The sequence below is a fragment of the Triticum urartu genome, chromosome 4 (genome assembly GCF_003073215.2).
Source record: "Triticum urartu cultivar G1812 chromosome 4, Tu2.1, whole genome shotgun sequence".
In the NCBI taxonomy this organism is placed as follows: Eukaryota; Viridiplantae; Streptophyta; class Magnoliopsida; order Poales; family Poaceae; genus Triticum; species Triticum urartu.
The window spans coordinates 594,524,588-594,531,568 of NC_053025.1; positions in this window are offsets into that span (position 1 = coordinate 594,524,588).

Genomic DNA, 6,981 nt, shown 5'->3' on the forward strand with positions numbered 1-6,981 from the left:
AAACAGCACCGGCAAGCTCCGGCGCAACAGACACAAACGCCGAAGCAATGGTGATAATGCCGATGACACTACAGTTCATGCCGGATTCAGTGGCTCCTAGTCCGGCCAGCGAAAGAAGCCCTATAAAAGGAGTAGCGGAGGACCATCCAGCTTGGACCGCATACTCAATCGTCCTTGCCAGATACATGGCACCCCAGACAAGCCAACCAACCATACTAACAGAGATTGCCGGGTCTTCAAACAAGCCAGCAAGGTCAACAGCAAAAACAAGGAAGGAGAATCACAGAGCGAGGACAATGATGAGGAGGCCCGGCAGCCAAACACTGGGGAGCAAAAGAAATTTCCCCCTCAAGCCAAAACGGTGAATATAATATACGCTGCACACATCCCCAAAAGGGAGCACAAGCGTGCACTTAGGGACGTCTATGTGTTAGAGCTAGTTGCCCCGAAATTCAATCCGTGGTCGTCATTTCCAATCACCTTTGACCGCCGAGATCATCCAACCAGCATTTGCCATGGAGGTTCAGCCGTGCTGGTCCTCGACCCAATCATCGATGGATTTCACCTGACACGAGTCCTAATGGACGGTGGTAGCAGCCTGAACCTGCTCTATCAGGATACAACACATAAAATGAGCATCGACCCCTCATGGGTCAAGCCCATGAAGACTACCTTTAAAGGAGTCATACCAGGCGTAGAGGCCCGTTGTACGGGCTCAATAACGCTGGAGGTAGTATTCGGCTCCTCGGATAACTTCCGAAGCGAAGAACTAATCTTTGATATCGTCCCATTTCACAGCGGCTATCACGCCTTGCTCGGATGAACCGCATTTGCTAGATTCAACGCGCTGCCACATTACACTCAAGCTCAAAATGCCCGGCCCATGGGGCATCATTACGGTAAATGGAAACACGGAACGCTCCCTCCGTATAGAGGAGCACACAGCTACCCTAGCAGCAGAAGTACAGAGCGGCCTTCTCAAGCAGCATTATAATCTTGCTGCCGAGAACCTGAACATCATCAAGAGGGTCTGGACCACACTGCAGCAGGACAGCTCGGCTCGTCAAGAGCTGAATTAGCAATCTGACCTCCGTCCCAGCCCCGATGAGGCAGTGGAACTACTCGTTCGCGATCCACTGTCTACGTGGACAACCAGCTTGCAGAACACACCAAGGAGGCAAGGAGCTCTGGCTTACAAGGTGTCGGTGTCAAAACCGGCGGATCTCGGGTAGGGTCCCGAACTGTGCATCTAAGGCGGATGGTAACATGAGGCAAGGGACACGATGTTTACGCAGGTTCGAGCCCTCTTGATGGAGGTAATACCCTACGTCCTGCTTGATTGATCTTGATGATATGAATATTACAAGAGTTGATCTACGACGAGATCATAGAGGCTAAACCCTAGAAGCTAGCCTATGGTATGATTGTATCTTGTCCTACGGACTAAACCCTCCGGTTTATATAGACACCGGAGGGGGCTAGGGTTACACAAAGTCGGTTACAAGGAAGGGGATCTACACATCCGTATCGCCAAGCTTGCCTTCCACGCTAAGGAGAGTCCCATCCGGACATGGGACGAAGTCTTCAATCTTTTATCTTCATAGTCCAACAGTCCGGCCAAAGGATATAGTCTGGCTATCTGGAGACCCCCTAATCCAGGACTCCCTCAGTAACCCCCGAACCAGGCTTCAATGACGATGAGTCCGGCTCGCAGATTGTCTTCGGCATTGCAAGGCGAGTTCTTCTCCAAATTCCAAATATCTGATGAGTAGTGTCCGGCTCCCCATAAATGTTGCACTTCTTGGCTTCTGCGCCCAATAAGGGCTATCTTCCACGTGTCGAGAGAATGCGAGGACCAGGGCATTTTTACATTCGACACCCTAGCCATGTAAGTAAACTGTCTATTAAAGGGGTAGGGATTCTTAGATCCGAACCACACCATCCTCCCACGGCGAGTATCCATCGGAGCGCGCTCGGAAAAATCCATTCCAACATGGCCGGCCATCGCAGCTCCTCCTCCCGCTCCCGTAGCCCTAAGCCCGGTGATTGGGAGAAGTGTTCCGTCCCGCACAGCCAATTAGTAGAGTTACAGACCCAGGGATTTCTCTCTCCAGCATATATGGTCCCCGTTCGAGCCGGGCTCGCCACTTATAATGGTGGGGAGCAAGCGGAGAGCTTCCCCAATCCCTCCAAGGGGGAGCGGATATGCCTTATCCCTTATTTACTAAGGGGACTTGGATTTCCAATCCATTCGTTCCTTCGCGGGCTCCTGGAGTTTTACGGCCTCTAGTTGCATAATTTCACCCCCGCTTCCATATTACACATCGCTGGTTATGTTGCCATTTGTGAGCTGTTTCTGGGCTGCGAAGCTCATTTCGATCTATGGAAGAAGCTATTCTGCCTTGTGCCCCGTACACAGGAGGGGTCAATATATCAAGTGGGCGGAGCCGAAATATGGCGCATCGCCGGGACCGGATACCTGTCCGGTACCCCGAAGAAGACGTCCGAAGACTGGCCTTCGGAGTGGTTTTACATGGAGGATGTCCCCCTTCCAGATCCTATTCAGAGGGGTTTTCCCGAGTTTGAAAATGCCCCTTTGAAGAAACGTTGAAGCTGGTGCCCACGGATCCCTCAGGAGGAAGATAACGGAGTAGTCCTTTACCTGATGGGCCAGATAAAAGCGCTGGCTCAATCAGGATTGACAATAATCAAGATTATGTCAATATGTATAATGCGGGGGGTGCAACCACTTCAATATCGAGGGCACCCCATGTGGGGCTTTAACGGGGAAGATGATGCCACCCGCTGCGGGCGTAAGGGATAGGACTCCGCTACTGCTCTAGCAAAAATTCTGTCCGAGTTGTTCAAGGGAGAGGAAGAGGAGTTCATCCGTATTAAACCACGAGATGGATCCTCCATGTACAACCCTCCAAGCTGGGTGAGCTGTCACTTTTTACTCCCAACCTTCCCGCATTCTTCGTCATAAATATTCACCTTGTCGTTTCATGGTAGGAACTGCGAAAAGCTGCAAGGGAGGTCAACAGCCCACCTCCACAACCGGAGGACCCTGACCGGGCCCTCGATCCCGGACTCAAAGAGGATCCGGACATATTTGTGGAGCTGATCGACAGGACATTCTATCAATTGAGCTGCGATGATGCCATGGTCGCCATCATAGCCGACTATCCTGGGCTACTCCCTGCATCGCAGGTAAGAAAAACTGGAATCCCAACTTCCAAGAAGGATCCCCTTTTATGCACTTCACCTACCGTACACATATGGTGTTTTACAAGGAAGGCCCTCGGGACGCCATGCCAAACCCACGGTGACTCGCCAACGAGGGACACCGAAGCCGGGTAGGCCAAAAAGGAAGGCGGTCAGGACTGAGACGCCGGCGCAAAGGTATGATACAGAACCTCGCTCCGTGGTTGTCGTCTTTCTTGAAATATAACGACGTCCATGTTTCCTGGTAGGAAAAACGCTCGCCGGACTATATCCGGAGAGGTTGCCGATCACGCCTCCACCAGTCGGGCTGCAGGGCCGAACATAGAGGCAGAAGCTAAAATGGGCCGAACATAGAGGCGGAAGCTAAAATGGGCCGAACGTCGGATGCTCCTCCTACAGAGAATGTGGACAGACTATCCGCTACAAATTCCAAAGTTGAGAGCACCATGAATCACAGGCGTCGCCGGGCCGTACTCCATGATGCTTGTTTCTCCCAAGGTGCTGCTCAAAATGGTCTTGCCAGAGCCACGGACAAGTATGTATGGGATATACGGGTAGGAAAATCTGACGATTATATGTATCAGTAGCCCTTGAGACTTGAAACAGTTGATACAACTGATTTAAGGATCAATATTTGTGCAGGTTCTTACAGAGAAGAATACCCAATTGTCTCAAGAGCTGGAAGAGTGCAAAGCCCAGCTGCGGGCCATGGTGGCCGCGTTAAAGGAGTCCGAGAAGGCCCCCTCTGGTAACACTTGTTTCCATTGCAAAGAGTGACAGATACCAGATAGTATGCGGCATGCATGCAAATCTAACCATAGATGTTGCAGATGACTCCGGAGTGAATCCGAAGACTGTGCCGGGGGATGCGCAACGTGCTAATCGACAACTAAATGCTGGCAAACGCGTGCTTACGTGGGTCAGGTAGGAGAAAAATAATCTCCAGGACGCCAATATTGGCTGGGCGTGGAGCTGAAAGATGTACGAGCCCAACTTGAGGACTCCGTGAAGGAGAACAAGCGGCTTCGACGCTGCATTTTCAGTAAGTGCTTGAATGAACTTTTGAAAGAGTTCTGTGAAGAAGGCGGATAACAGAATTATGTCTGCAGGTATGCTGACGGGTTGTCTCGTGGAGGAGATGCCCGGGTCTGCGGGTGATCTTCTACCAGAGCTCTCACAACTGCACGAACAAGTTCGGTAGGTGATGCAGGGTATTACCCAAGCCTTTTGGCCATCCACCTCCCCGCCTGGAGGCATGGGGGGAGCTTATAGAGAATCTCATGGGAGCGCGGCGGCGCTTCCGATTATGGAAGATATCAGCCTGCCGACAAGGTGCGAGGGAAGCCTGGGCCATGGTGAAGACGCAATATACCAAAGCTGACCCAAACAACATGGCCGACGTCGGACCTGTGGGGCCCGATGGGAAAGAGATCCCCGTCAGTTTGGTGTATGACCAAGTAGAATTAGCCGCAAAGTATTCCCAACAGGATTGTAGGCTAGACAGCCTGTTGGATGGTATAGAAGAAGAATTTAGTCAGTCTAAGTGACTGTGTACTTTAAGTGACATATATAATGTCCCTAGCCGGATTGTAAATCATTTGTCATGGCGGACCTTTTCGCTTCAACCTCTGGACCCGATAGTCCGGAGTGTATCCGAATACTCGCTCGCTTATGTAAAAACCGGAGTATGCGTGGAAACTAGGCGTAGGGGTCATAAGTGCTTGAACAGACAAGTACCAACTAGCTATGTTATATTACATGGATAGTAAGAAACATCTTCCAGGGAGAATAGTTCCGTTAAGGGTTCCTTTCCCTGGGTACGCATGCCCTAAGGTGCATGTCTGAACTGCGACAAGAGACGCAGGCTATAACATCTGGGGGCATGTATCAAAATAAATAAAGGTCATCTTTTGTTCACCGACCGAATATTCCCTTAAGAACGCTAGCTTTCGGCTTCACCCAGTCTGAGGTACACATCCGGCTGACCCGGAAGTAACAATCGCAGAGGTGCTCCCCTTATGCCCTAGTCGAATTAACGGGAACATAGGGCATAAATACAAGAGCCAGGCAACCCAACTTGGCCAAAACTTAAGTCATATCGATGCATATAATGGCGAAAAAAGGTACATGCGGAAGGGTAACACATGTGTGGGGCATAAAGCCCATAAAATAGTTGAATTAAGCTTTTGTATAAGAAGCCCCCAGGTATAATGAGCGCGGTTAGCGCGTCAAGATTGTGTAACCAAGACACAAGTTAGCCTTTTAAGGTCTTAAGGAGAAGAAAAAAGAAGAGAGAAAGAGAGAAAAGACAAATAATTGATACATAAAAAATTGAGGGGGGCAAGGAGAAAAACATAGAGTCCAGCACTAGGCATAGAATCTTCAGAGTCTGGCTGCGTTCCATGGTTATGGCTCGAGTCGATTGTCCGATGCATCCCGCAGACGGTACACGCCACCGGTCAAAACCTGGACAATAATGAAGGGACATTCCCATTTGGGCTTGAGCTTGTTCTTTTTCTTCTCCGGCAGGCGTAGAACTAGTTCGCCAACGTTATAGGTTTTGGCCCGTACTTCTCTGCTTTGATACCTTCGAGCCTGTTGCTGATAGAATGCGGAAGGGGCTTTTGCTACGTCGCACTCCTCCTCCAGGGCGTCCAAACTGTCCTGCCGATCGAGCTCGGCCTCCTTTCTTCGTACATGCGCACTCGAGGTGAGTCATGAATTATGTCACAGGGCAGGACCGCCTCTGCGCCATACACCATAAAGAATAGTGTGTATCCAGTAGTGCGATTCGGCGTGGTCCGCAGCCCCCATAGTACGGAGTCGAGCTCCTCTACCCAGTGTGTGTTTGGCTCTTTAAGGACCACACTAATCTGGGTTTGATGCCGCTCATGATAAGACCATTTGCTCGCTCGACTAGACCGTTGGTTTGCGGGTGATAGACGGAAGTGTTGGGGAACGTAGTATAAATTCAAAATTTTCCTACGTGTCACCAAGAACTATCTATGGAGTCATCTAGCAACGAGGGAGGAGTGGATCTACATACCCTTGTAGATCGCGTGCGGAAGCGTTCAAGAGAACGGGGTTGATGGAGTCGTACTCGTCGTGATCCAAATCACCGATGATCCTAGCGCCGAACGGACGGCACCTCCGCGTTCAACACACGTACGGTTAGCATAACGTCTCCTTCTTCTTGATCCAGCAAGGGGAAAGGAGAGGTTGAGGAAGATGGCTCCAATAGCAGCACGATGGCGTGGTGGTGGTGGAGCTGCAGTACTCTGGCAGGGCTTCGCCAAGCACTATGGAGGAGGAGGAGGTGTTGGAGAGGGAGAGGGAGGCACCAAAGGCTAGGTTGAGAGGTCCTCCCTTCCCCCCACTATATATAGGGGGCCTAGGGGGGGCGCCGGCCCTAGGAGATCCAATCTCCTAGGGGGGCGGCGGCCAAGGGAGGAATCCCTCCTCCCCAAGGCACCTAGGAGGTGCCTTCCCCTTCTAGGACTCTTCCTTTAGGGTTTCCCCCACCCTAGGCGCATGGGCCCTAGGGGGAAGTGGCGCCCCAGCCCACTTTGGGCTGGATCCCTACCCACTTCAGCCCATGGGGCCCTCCGGGATAGGTGGCCCCACCCGGTGGACCCTCGGGACCCTTCTGGTGGTCCCGGTACAATACCGGTGACCCCAAAACTTGTCCCGATGGCCGAAATAGCACTTCCTATATATAATTCTTTACCTCCGGACCATTCCGGAACTCCTCGTGAC